Genomic DNA, 13,444 nt, shown 5'->3' with positions numbered 1-13,444 from the left:
AAAAAAAAAAAGTACATATGAAACCAAAAATTGGAAAGATGGCTTTTAAGATGGGGGAATGGCTGGGTGTGGTGGCCCACGCCTGTAATCCTAGCACTTTGGGAGGCTGAGGTGGGCAGATCATGAGATCAGGAGATTGAGACCATCCTGGCCGACATGGTGAAACCCTGTCTCTATTAAAAAGAAAAAAAAAATTGGGGGGAATGAGGGAGAAGACTATATTAGTTAGCTTATTACTGTAGTAATTTATTTGACATTTCTGATCAGAGTAATAATGTGGGTTCCTACCAAAGTGTTTGTCTTTTAAGAGAAAATCTAGTGAGCTATCAAGAGTTGTAATCATAAGGATTAGGCCTTCCGTTAGTAATGCCTTTTGTACTGGTGGAGTAGCTAGAATTACCCGCATGTTATAATTTGAAGTCTCATAGGAAGGCCCTGAAATAGTACTATTCTCTCCATCCCAAAATGTAAGCCATATATGTAATTCAAAATTTTCTAGTATCCACATTAAAAACGTTTTAAAGAAACAGGTATGAAATTAGTTTCAATATATTTGATTTAACCCGATATATTTAAAATATAATTTCAACATACAATCAGCATAAAATTTTTTGCTCTTTTTAAAATGCCAAATCTTGGACATCCTGTCTGTATTTTACAGTTAGCACATCTCAATTCAGATTGGCCGCATTTCAAGTTCTCAGTAGTCACATGTGACTAGTGGCTATCAAATTGGATAGCATATCCCTGGAACATCTTTCTCTCTCTTTTTTTTTTTTTTTTTGAGACAGAGTCTCGCTCTGTTGCCAGGCACCAGGCAGGAGTGCAGTGGCATGATCTTAGCTCACTGCAACCTCCGCCTCCTGGATTCAAGCAATTCTCCTGCCTCAGCCTCTGGAGTAGCTGGGACTACAGGTGCGCACCACCATGCCCAGCTAATTTTTGTATTTTTTTAATAGAGACAGGGTTTCACCATGTTGGCCAGGATGGTCTCGATCTCTTGACCTCGTGATCCGCCTGCCTCGGCCTCCCAAAGTGCTGGGATTACAGGTGACATCTTTCTCTTTTATCCCACCTCAGGGTTGAGATTTCTTCTACTAGCAGTTTTTCTTGGGGGAACTAAATTCTTGCCCTCTCTTTGTATACTCCTTCTATAATTGAATGGAAAATGAGACACTTCAAAGGGGAAAAATACACATTAAACCATTCTTGGGCATGTTAGTTTTAACCATTTTTGCTTTACGTGATAACCAAAAGCTAGTACTGTTGAAGAAATGCAACTGTTACTGAATGAAAACTTCAGAGGGCAGGTTCAGTTGGTTATGCTTACGTGAGGGGAGAGCTTGGGTAGAAAACATTGTGAGAGAAGAAAAGTTGGGACAGGTTTTGACATCAGATCTTAGAATCCTGTGGCCTTAAACAAGTTAGTTACCTTCTCTGAGCCTTTTTATTTTCTTCACCTATAGAATTGGGGTTAAAAAAATACCTCTCAAACTGCTATGAGGATTATATGAGATGACATGTAAAGTGTGTAATACAGATAATATTTGGTACATAGAAGATGCTCATTAAATATGTACAGAATAAATCCTTGCTGCTTATTTACATCCCTGACTGCCATGTCCCCTTATGAGACAGGAAGAGAGGAGAAAACCCTAAAATGAATGTAGGAGTGTATTAAATAAACAGCCTTTTCACAAAATTGGTGTTTGACCAGAGCAAATGAGTCTCTAAGCATTGTGGTTGAGATTTTCAGTACTTTTATCTGAAAAGTTCAGAAAGTAATGATATAGAATCTTCTATACTCTGCATTGTTTAAATAGGAAGAAATGAGTTTTGCTTATTTTATTTCTATGTATTTATTCCATTAATAGCATCAGTAAATGTTTCTGAATTTGTTTCAATTAAGAAAAAAATCACAATTAACTTTTCATCTTTCCCTATATATGGTACAAATTCATCACTTTCGATTTCTTTGAAAGTTTTATCACGGTGGTTATTGAAAATTGAATTTAAACATTTTATGTCTACTTTGCAGGTTTAATATGCAGAGTAATAGATTGTTGTAATGATTAAAAACTTGTAGTAATTGGAACTAAGGAAAATTTCTCTAAATGGAAGAAAACAGTCACTTAGCAACTACAGTTCATGTTATAATGCAAATGGCATATTGTTCTTGTTCTGGCATTAACATTAATTTTTACTTTCTATGACATTAGCTGTGTAACAGTGTGTTCTGAATCTGTTAAGGAGAAGTCCTCTGCTATGTATCATATTTCTGATTTTCTATATATTTTGAGATATTTATTTGAAAATTTGAAATATTGAAAAGCTGGAAAACATGGCGAGTTCTGAATAGATGATTAGATAAGGACTTTCCAAAGCTTTAAGCTCACCAATGTGTAGGCCCCATCTGTGGTAATGTTCTTGGAAATAAGTCACATTTGAAAAATCCAGGGGTTTTTTTGTTTTTGTTTTTGTTTTTTGCCAGTAGCATCTGGTTGCACTTTATGTATTTTGAAAGTATTTTTTGAATTGCAAAAAAGCAAACCATATGATAAGACTTTTCTTACCTGATTGAAAGTTGCTTACAGTTTAGTTGAATTTTAACAAACTTAAGGTATGATTGTCCAAATGTGTGGAATATCCCAACAAATCAGACATAAAGAATTTTTAAAGTTATTACTGGCCTTTAAAAATTGCCCAGACTTGTACTTAATTTTAGTAACATTCTTAAGGAATCTTATTTATTAAAAGTTCTTTCAGGTTTGTGGAATTTTGAAGATGCTGACCTGATTGGAACCTACTCTACTGACAGGCAGTCAAGGAAGTGTTGATTTTTATGTGATTGGCATTTCTCCACCAATATCTGAAACCTGACAGCTATTACTAGTTACATACATGTGTATATATTTGTCAAGCTGACTGTGAAATTTTGATATACAGGTGTTCTATAGTAATTTAGGCAGGTAGATTCTCCTGGTAACCTAGAGATTTGTGAGATGATTTTAAGTGGCATGGATCTAGGCTAACCTGTGAAACAGGTATTAGGGCAGAGTCTTTAGAATGGGCCCAGGCTTAGTGCCAGAATTATAGAGTGACACTGTCATTATGGTAACCACTAGCTGTGTGTGGCTGTTTCCACTTGAAGTGTGGCTAGTCCTAATTGAGATGTGCTATAATTATAAAAATACATAGATTTTGAAGACCTACTACAAGAAAACACAAAGTAACTGCTTTTTATATTGATTACATTAACTACAGCTATTGCAGCTGACTTGGCTGGGCCAATTTGTATTACAGTGCTGTTTTGAGAGCTATTGCCTACAAGCAACCTCTGTTCCTTCTCTAACTCCCATTGATGAAGTTTAAAAAACAAAACCAAATTACTTGCTCCATCCACTAGCTCTAATGGTTGCTAACTCCTGACCAGCTTCTTGAAAACAAGTGATAAAAAATAGTAAGACCAGACGTGGTGGCGCATGCCTGTACCCCTAGCACTTTGGGAGGTTGAGGCAGGCGGATCACCTGAGTTGGGAATTGGAGACCAGCCTTGACCAACATGGAGAAACCTCCTCTCTACTAAAAATACAAAATTAGCCGGGCGTGGTGGTGCATGCCTGTAATCCCAGCTACTGGGGAGTCAGGGGCAGGAGAATCCCTTGAACCTGGGAGGCGGAGGTTTCAGTGAGCTGAGATCGAGCCATTGCACTCCAGCCTGGGCAACAAGGGTGAAATTCCATCTCAAAAAATAAATAAAAAATAAAATAAACTTATAGCTATTATCTATTGGGCACCTGCCATATACGAGGTACTGTGCTAGGTACTTTACACAAAATCATGATTTTGTGTAAAGTACCTAGCACATCAGTTCCTCAGGATTTATATTATAAATTTTGAAGAAACAGATTCAGATACATTGTGACTTTGCCCTGGCAGCTAATAGGTAGCAGAATGGAATTCCAACCCAAGTCAGCCTGGTTCTAGAACCAGTGTTCTTTCAGCTATATTATACTCTCCTCATTATGTTTTTATTTCCTATGTGTATCTTTTATCACGAAGCAGAATACTGTGCAAAGGAGTCTCTTGTCAAATGGTGTTGACTGATCAATACTTAGGATCCTTAAGCTGTTTTCCTTTGTCTTGGTGGATGACTTTAATGCACCACCCTCCTAATCTACCTAGTGAGTGGCCTAAATGTTAATAAAGAGACTTAAGCTTTTTTTTTTTTTAACTTTTTTTTTCTTTTTAAAAATATATATTTTATTGCATTTTAGGTTCTGGGGTACATGTAAAGAACATGCAGGATTGTTGCATAGGTACATACATGGCAGTGTGGTTTGCTGCCTCCATCCCCATCACCTATATCTGGCATTTCTCCCCATGTTATCCCTCCCCAACTCCCTAACCCCCGCTGTCCTCCCCCCAGACCCCCTCCACAGACCTCAGTGTGTCCCCTCCCTGTGTCCACGTGTTCTCATTGTTCAACGCCACCTATGAGTGAGAACATGTGGTGTTTGATTTTCTGTTCTTGTGTCAGTCTGCTGAGAATGATGGTTTCCAGGTTCATCCAGTCCCTAAAAAGGACACGAACTCATTGTTTTTTATGACTGCATAGTATTCCATGGTGTATATGTGCCACGTTTTCCCTGTCCAGTCTATCATCGATGGACATTTGGGTTGGTTCCAAGTCTTTGCTGTTGTAAACAGTGCTATAGTGAACATACGTGTGCATGTGTCCTTATAATAGAACGATTTATAATCCTTTGGGTATATACCCAGTAATGGGATTGCTGGGTCAAATGGAATTTCTATTTCTAGGTCCTTCAGGAATAGCCACACTGTCTTCCACAATGGTTGAACTAATTTACACTCCCATCAACAGTGTAAAAGTGTTCCTATTTCTCCACATCCTCTCCAGCATCTGTAATGATCGCCATTCTAACTGGCATGAGATGGTATCTCAATGTGGTTTTGATTTGCATTTCTCTAATGACCAGTGATGATGAGCATTTTTTCACATGTTTATTGGCTTCATATATGTCTTCTTTTGAAAAGTGTCCGTTCGTGTCCTTTGCCCACTTTTGAATGGGTTTGTTTTGTTTCTTGTAAGTCTGTTTAAGTTCTTTGTAGATTTTGGATATAAGTCCTTTGTCAGATAAGTAGATTGCAAAAATTTTTTCCCATTCTGTTGGCTACCAGTTAACTCTAATGATTATTTCTTTTGCCGTGCAGAAGCTGTGGAGTTTAATTAGATCCCATTTGTCTATTTTGGCTTTTGTTGCCAGTGCTTTTGGTGTTTTAGTTGTGAATTCCTTGCCTATGCCCATGTCCTGAATGGTTTTGACTAGGTTTTCTTCTAGGGCTATTATGGTGTTAGGTCTTATGTTTAAGTCTTTAATCCATCTGGAGTTAATTTTAGTGTAAAGTGTCAGGAAGGGGTCCAGTTTCTGCTTTCTGCACATGGCTAGCCAGTTATCCCAACACCATTTATTAAACAGGGAATTCTTTCCCCATTGCTTGTTTTTGTGAGGTTTGTCAAAGATCAGTTGGTTGTAGATGTGTGGCGTTGCCTCCGAGTCCTCTGTTGTGTTCCATTGGTCTATATCTCTGTTTTGGTACCAGTACCATGCTGTTTTGATGACTGTAGCCTTGTAATATAGTTTGAAGTCAGGTAGTGTGATGCCTCCCACTTTGTTCTTCTTGCTTAGAATTGACTTGGCTATGTGGGCTCTCTTTTGGTTCCATATGAAGTTTAAGGTGGTTTTTTCCAGTTCTGTGAAGAAGGTCATTAGTAGCTTGATGGGGATAGCATTGAATCTGTAAATTACTTTGGGCAGTATGGCCATTTTCACGATATTGATTCTTCCTAACCATGAGCATGGAATGTTTCTCCATCTGTTTGTGTCCTCTCTTATTTAGTTGAGCAGTAGTTTGTAGTTCTCTGTGAAGAGGTCCTTTACATCCTTTGTTAGTTGCATTCCTAGGTATTTTATTCTCTTTGTGGCAGTTGTGAATTCCAGTTTGTTCTTGATTTGGCTCTCTTTAAATCTGTTGTTGGTGTATAGGAATGCTTTTTATTTTTGCACATTGATTTTGTATCCTGAGACTTTGCTGAAGTTGCTTATCAGTTTAAGGAGATTTTGGGCTGATACTGTCGGGTCTTCTAAATATACAATCCTGTCATCTGCCAATAGAGACAACTTGACTTCCTCCTTTCCTAATTGAATACCCTTTATTTCTTTTTCTTGCCTGATTGCTCTGGCTATAATTTCCAATACTATATTGAATAAGAGTGGTGAGAGAGAGCATCCTTGTATAGTGCCAGATTTCAAAGGAAATTCTTCCAGTTTTTGCCCATTCAGTATGATATTGGCTGTGGTTTTGTCATAGATAGCTTTTATTTTTTGAGATATGTTCTGTCGATATCTAGCGTATTGATAGTTTTTGGCATAAAGGGCTGTGAATTTTGTCAAAGGCCTCCTCTGCATCAATTAAATTAATCATGTGGTTTTTGTCTTTGGTTCTGTTTATGTGGTGAATTACGTTTATAGACTTGCGTATGTTGAACCAGCTTTGCATCCCCAGGATGAAGCCTACTTGATTGTGATGGCTAAGCTTTTTGATGTACTGTTGCAATCGGTTTGCCAGTATTTTATTGAAGATTTTTGCATCTGTGTTCATCATGGATATTGGCCTGAAGTTTTCTTTTCTTTTTGAGTTTCTGATGAGTTTTGGTATCAGTATGATGTTGGTTTCATAAAATGATTTGAGAAGGATTCTCTCTTTTTGTATTGTTTGGAATAGTTTCAGAAGGAATGGTACCAGCTCCTCTTTGTATGTCTGGTAGAATTCGGCTGTGAACCCATTTGGACCTGGGCTTTTTTTGGTTGGTAAGCTATTAATTGCTGTCTCAACTTCTGCCCTTGTTATTGGTCTATTCAGGGTTTCGACTTCTTGGTTTAGGCTTGGGAGGGTGTAAGTGTCCAGGAATTTATCCATTTCTTCCAGGTTTACTGGTTTATGTGCGTAGAGTTATTTGTAGTAACCTCTGATGGTGGTTTGTATTTCTGTGGAATCTGTGGTGATATCCCCTTTATCGTTTTTTATTGCATCTGTTTGATTATTCTCTCTCTCCTTTTTTATTAACCTGACTAGTATTCTATTTTGTTGATCTTTTCAACAAACCCAGCTCCTGGATTTATTGATTTTTTTTTTTGAAGGTTTTTTTTGTGTGTCTATCTCCTTCATTTCTGCTCTGATCTTAGTTATTTCTTGTCTTCTGCTAGGTTTTGAGTTTTTTTGATCTTGCTTCTCTAGCTCTTTCAATTTTGATGATAGGGTGTTGATTTTAGATCTTTCCTAGCTTCTCATGTGGCATTTATTGGTATATATTTTCCTCTAGAAACTGCTTTAAATGTGTCCCAGAGATTCTGGTATATTGTATCTTCATTCTCATTGATTTCAAAGGACATCTTTATTTCTGTGGTCGTTTCATTGTTTATCCAGTCGACATTCAAGAGCCAGTTGTTCAGTTTCCATGAAGTTGTGCAGTTCTGAGTTAGTTTTTGAATTCTGAGTTCTAACTTGAGTGTGCTGTGGTCTGAGAGACTGTTATGATTTCTGTTCTTTTGCATTTGCTGAGGAGTGATTTACTTCCAATTATGTGGTCAATTTTAGAGTAGGCGTGATGTGATGCTGAGAAGAATGTATATTTTGTGGAGAGTTCTGTAAATGTCTATTAGGTTTGCTTGGTCCAGATCTGAGTTTAAGTCCTGGACATCCTTGTTAATTTTCTGTCTCATTGATCTGTCTAATATTGACAGTGGAGTGTCAAAGTCTCCCACTATTATTGTGTGGGAGTCTAAGTCTCTTTGTAGGTCATTAAAAACTTGCTTTATGTATCTGGGTGCTCCTGTATTGGGCATGTATGTATTTAGGATCATTAGCTCTTGTTGCATTGATCCTTTTACCATCATGTAATGCCCTTCTTTGTCTCTTTTGATCTTTGTGGGTTTAAAGTCTATTTTATCAGAGACTAGGATTGCAACTCCTGCTTTTTTGTGCTCTCTATTTGCTTGGTAGATCTTCTTCCATCCCTTTATTTTGAGCCTATTTGTATCCTTGCATATGAGATGGGTTTCCTGGATACAGCACACCCATGGGTTTTGACTTTTTATCCAATTTGCCAGTCTGTGTCTTTTGATTGGGGCATTTAGCCCATTTACATTTAAGGTTAATATTGTTATCTGTGAATCTGATCCTGCCATTTTGCTTCTAAGCTGATATCAATCCACTGCTGAAGGTGAAGAAGATAATATTCATGAACTCGCTCATCATCTGCTTGACCAGTTTCCACAGCGGATTTTATCGTAGGCAACCTATGCCCCAACTCCTTCTTCTGCTTGTATCTCTCTATTTTAGCCTGTCTTTGAGATGCCATAGCAAGGAGGCTAGGATAAGCCCTGGAGGAATCAACAGTGTGATTTTCAGCTGAGTTGTCCTTGGCTGTGGGCAGCTCAAACTCTGCCTCATGACGGCAATGGCACTAAGTTAAGTAGTTTATAAAGTGTTCTCGAGCCCACCGCAAATGATCTAGTTGCTTCCTGGGGTTGACTTGTTTCATGAGGGCTCCTTGAAACGCTGGCACCAACACATACTTCAGATCAGTGGAAGCAGTCTCTTCCATATCTTCATTTCAGCTGAACAAGTTGAGCTGCTTTAACATTTCGGCAGCCTTCTCAAGAAGGTCCAGGCCCTTGAACACCTTCTCCTGGACTATCCCGGAACGAGTGGGTTCAGTTGCTACTTCTACTTTGTCTAGAATCCATTTGCTGGTTTCGAACAGCTGCGGGAGCCACGGCAGCAGTAAGTCGTCTTCAGCAGCCATCTTGAGGAGGGAGCAGCTTTTTTTTTTTTTAAAGTAACTTAAAAATTGACCAATGAAAATCATGTATGTATCATCTGAAACATGATTTGGAATGTGTACATTTGGAACATAAGGTTTTGGAATATGATTTATGAGAATACATAAATCAATCTAGTTGACATGTGTATTACCTCAGTACTTATTTTTTATGGCAAGAACATTTAAAGTTTTCCCTCTTAGCAACTTCCAAGAGATTTAATGTTATTGGCAGCCTGTTGAACAGTATAGATCATCTGAAGCCTATGAAAGAGCATCTTTTCCACCTGGAAAATCAGTCACAAAAAATATTTCAGATGCCTTCAGGAAGAGATACAAGAAGAGTCTCCTTTTCTAAACACCACGATTATCAAATCTTGGACTTCAGAGACTGGCCATATAAGGAAAGGGCTTTTTATAGACAAAGAGGGTTGAAGTAAAATAATGGGATAGAATAAGCATATTGAGCTGGATAAGTCTTATATAATCCTAGGTCATCTCTTAATGGCCATGTCCTTGACATTGTTGCATTAAGAATGAGAGCACAGGAAAATAGTCCATGTGTTAGCATTGTAGTCTCTGAATTAGAATAGATGTGATCACAACTCTTGAGTGCTGTTAAAGGGTGGATCCTGCATTCAGTTATCCACTTCTGCCTTGGTTCAGGCTCAAGCAAGTGGTGGTGACTTTGGAAAGATAAGGAGAGGAAAAGGAAGGACAAAAAAGGAAGGAAACCAGACTAGAGAGGTGGGCAGCAGGGATACTGGGGCAAATTCAAAGTGCAAAATATATGCATGTTTATAATAGCTATGTAAACTGTAAAATACTATTTCAGGAAAGAAAGTATAGTATACTAGAAAGAGAATTTCTAACTAGGTGGTGTGGATTCAGTTTTCTCAGTTCTACCATTACCCTAATTGTATAGAATCTGAGATAATCACTATTCTATTAATACTTTTCTGGCTTTCCTTCCTGATTAAATAAGATGATGTTAAGTTTGAAAACACTTTGTGTGTGTTCATATACTGTATACATGTTGTTACTGTTTTTATACTGTTAATTATTTAACTTTTCATCTGAAGTATTGACTACCAGAAACTTTATCGAGAGGAAAAAATTTGTACCCAAGAACACACACATTATGATTAAGAGAAGTTAGAGTTAAATTAAATAGTCAATTTAAATAGGGCCAATTTGGCTCTCATCCTAGGCTTTATAAAAGAGACAGTGGCAGCCTTGTGGGTGAGGGGAATGTGGACCTAATTACTCATTTAATTTAATCATTCATCCCTTTAACTCCTTTAAAACCTGACTTTTGTAGGTCGATTATATAATGTGTGAGAGCACAGTGTTTCTCTTTGAGTGAAAAAACCCTGTTGAATGGCTTTACAAAAAGAAGATTTTGATATGTTCATAATAATAAACTTGGTTTGCATTTCTTTGAGGCTTATGGTCTTCAACTTCTGACCAAGTTAGTGAAGGGTTGCTATAACTACCAGACGGCAGTCTTTTCCGATCCAGTGTTAGATGCCAACAGACTAATAACAGAATAGATGTAAGCAGAATTCAAGCACAGCATTTGAAGTATTGTTTAAACTGGTCATCTAGTAAATTTAATATAGAGAAGATAAACTGAATATGTTCATGTTGCCATACAATTGTTTGGTTCTCAGGGCAGTCCCAGAATGCATCTTTAATTTGTGTTGCATGTAAAATGCTGGGTACAGGGATATTTTGCCAAGTGCTGGTTTGAAGTTTACTTGGGATCCATCCAGCTGGCAGATCAGCTGTACTAATCAGATGGGCCTGTTTCTGGGGAATGGGATTTCATAGAGGGAGTAGTGTTCTTGAAGTATAGTTACTTAAAAACCAGTTAATTTTTAATTTAAAAATTCTCATAAGTGCTATATTAAAATGTATATAGTACAAATATTATGTGTATACTGGAAATACTTTGTGCATTCTTGCAAATAATAGGGACAATAAATTCATTGTACTCTACTCAGCTGCTTTTAATTTCTATTTTGAGTCTCTGGGACCATAATTAGCTAGTTGCCTCCAGTGTTTAGGATTAACTCATCTGCATTTCCCACTAATGTGGATCATTAGTTCTAAGAGATTTCCCAGGATAAATAGTGCCAAATATGTTTGGGAAACTATTTTCTGTGCCATCTCTTAAAGGTTCATATTGTACCTTAGCGTAGCAAAGACTGAGAAGTACTGCAATTAAATGCAGGGTTTGCCTTGTTTTGTTAAAACTCAGTGTGTCTCAAATATGTCACTAGACCAAAGAATTCTGTCTGTCTAATGAAATCAGTCTCTCTAGTTCCATCCTATGGAGCTCCTGTTTCTCAGAACACTCTTAGGGAAAATACTGCCCTTAAATGGTGAGTTAACAGATCTTAATAGAGTTTATTTTTTTGATTACATTTTTGAAATATCACAATTGGTAGTTACAAATATCTCAGCCTAGGGGATATAAGGCTTTTGTTTTAAAAATCAGTATTCATAAGGCCATTTTACATAGAAATGTTCATTTTTATGGGGTATGTCTTTAAATTAATATTGACATATACCTTGTGGGGGCATTGTGATATTTTATAAATATAATTTTTTGTTTCAAAAAATTACACTTATTTTTGATAACCCAGATAGTTTCTTTAGCAAGCTATTTTATAATTTAAATTATATTTTTTCATTAATAAAATATAATTATTTTAAATTATAAGATAAATGGTTTAGCAGCAATTAAACTAGCCTATAATTCTCATTTGAAGACCAAAGATTTCAGTAATCCAAGATACTGCCATGTAGTCAGTTATATTAAATGAGGTTTTGAGACTCTCAACCTAGACGATACTCTAAAGATAAGCAAATTACTTACGTATACCAGTCTACTATTTATATTCTCTAATCTGAATATAAAGGATTTTAAGCATTTTTTGCTTTCCATGAATTCCTTAAAAATGACTTCTGAAAATGTTTTTTAAAAAATGTTATATCTAAATGTGATTCCTGAATCATCCCTGGGTTGTAAAACTGGAAAGTTGTGTCATTTTGTGAGTAGTAGGAAATACTAAGTATAGACAAGCTTCTAAATGTAAGCCAATGCATAAATTAAATAAATTAAACCAAAAAAGATTAACCAGCCATGTTTCAGGTTTTGGAACATGTAATGTATAAATGTTAACTTACCAGAAAAAATAGTTCTTTACCATTAACCCTCAAACCAAATCATGAGACATGCTTTATTTTCAGTTGCATTTGGAAGACCATGTTTGTTAGCTTTGGCTTACCATTTGTTGAATGTTTAATGCTAAGTAGTATTTATAACCAGCCCATCAGACACAAAGTGGAATTCTGAGGGAGGGATTCTTTCATATTGAAATATAAAATAAACTTTTTGTCCTTAGGGCTTCCTTAGATGGTACAAGATCTGTAAGGTAATTAGCTCATCCATCTCTCATCATCTCCGCACTCCCTTGCTGCTGTACCTTCACTGATATTCCTTTTCCACCTCTGCTGTATCCTCAACCCCTCCCATCAGCATTCCATGTTTTAAAGAAATTACAGGTAAAGGGAATAAACTCACTAGAACAGCCTTTATTCTGAAGGATATTGCTTGGGGAGGAAGCCTAATGATTAGAGTGATAACCGACTCCACCAGGAAGCAACTGCCCAGCAACAGAAGTGCCATGAAAAGTCTTAAATCCAAGCTCGACTTGCTGAATAAACAGAAATAGCTCTTGCAGAGCTTTGTTAGCTGCCTGTAGTTTGACTCTCTTTCCTTTCTACTACCAGTAATGGTATGAATCCTTTTAGCCTGTAGTACTCAGACTTTAGCATGCATTGGAAGCACCTGGAGGGCTTGTTAAACCGTAGACTGCTAGGCCACACCCCACGCTTTGATTATTAAGTCTGATCTAAGGCCCAATAATTTGCATTCTAATAAGTTTCCAGGTGATGCTGTTGGTTTGAGACCAAGTTTGAGACTCACTGGTTTTGTTTGACTAAGAAATCTCTGAATTTTCTCTCTTATGCCACCACCGTTCCCATCAAAGCCTATCATCAGCTGGACGTGGTGGCTCACGCCTGTAATCCCAGCACTTTGGGAGGCCAAAGCAGGCAGATCACTTGAGGTTAGGAATTTGAGACTAGCCTGGCCAACATGGTGAAACCCTGTCTCTACCAAAAATAGAAAAAATAGCCAGGTGTGGTGGTGGGCGCCTGTATTCCCAACTACTCAGTAAGCTGAGACAGGAGAATTGCTAGAACCTGGGAAACAGAGGTTGCAGTGAGCCGAGATTGTGGCACTGCACTCCAGCCTGGGTGACAGAGTGAGACTCTGAAGGGGAAAAAAACTTTATATAATATTTATTTTAAAAATCATATTTTGGGGCCGGGCGCGGTGGCTCACGCCTGTAATCCCAGCACTTTGGGAGGCCGAGGCGGGTGGATCACGAGGTCAAGAGATCGAGACCATCCTGGTCAACATGGTGAAACCCCGTCTCTACTAAAACTACAAAAAAAATTAGCTGG

At 37.5% G+C, this 13,444-nt stretch overlaps 1 protein-coding gene and 1 pseudogene across 5 annotated transcripts in view; one reads left to right on the top strand and one right to left on the bottom strand.

The window, feature by feature from the left end:
- The window catches only part of ADD3 (adducin 3), a 140,823-nt gene that overhangs the window by 21,306 nt on the left and 106,073 nt on the right, over positions 1-13,444 (top strand). The window lies entirely within an intron of this gene.
- On the bottom strand, positions 8,150-13,091 carry LOC108283377 (annotated as a pseudogene).

Source organism: Cebus imitator, unplaced genomic scaffold, assembly GCF_001604975.1.
Source record: "Cebus imitator isolate Cc_AM_T3 unplaced genomic scaffold, Cebus_imitator-1.0 Scaffold259, whole genome shotgun sequence".
NCBI lineage: Eukaryota > Metazoa > Chordata > Mammalia > Primates > Cebidae > Cebus > Cebus imitator.
This window is presented reverse-complemented; position numbering and strand designations above follow the sequence as displayed.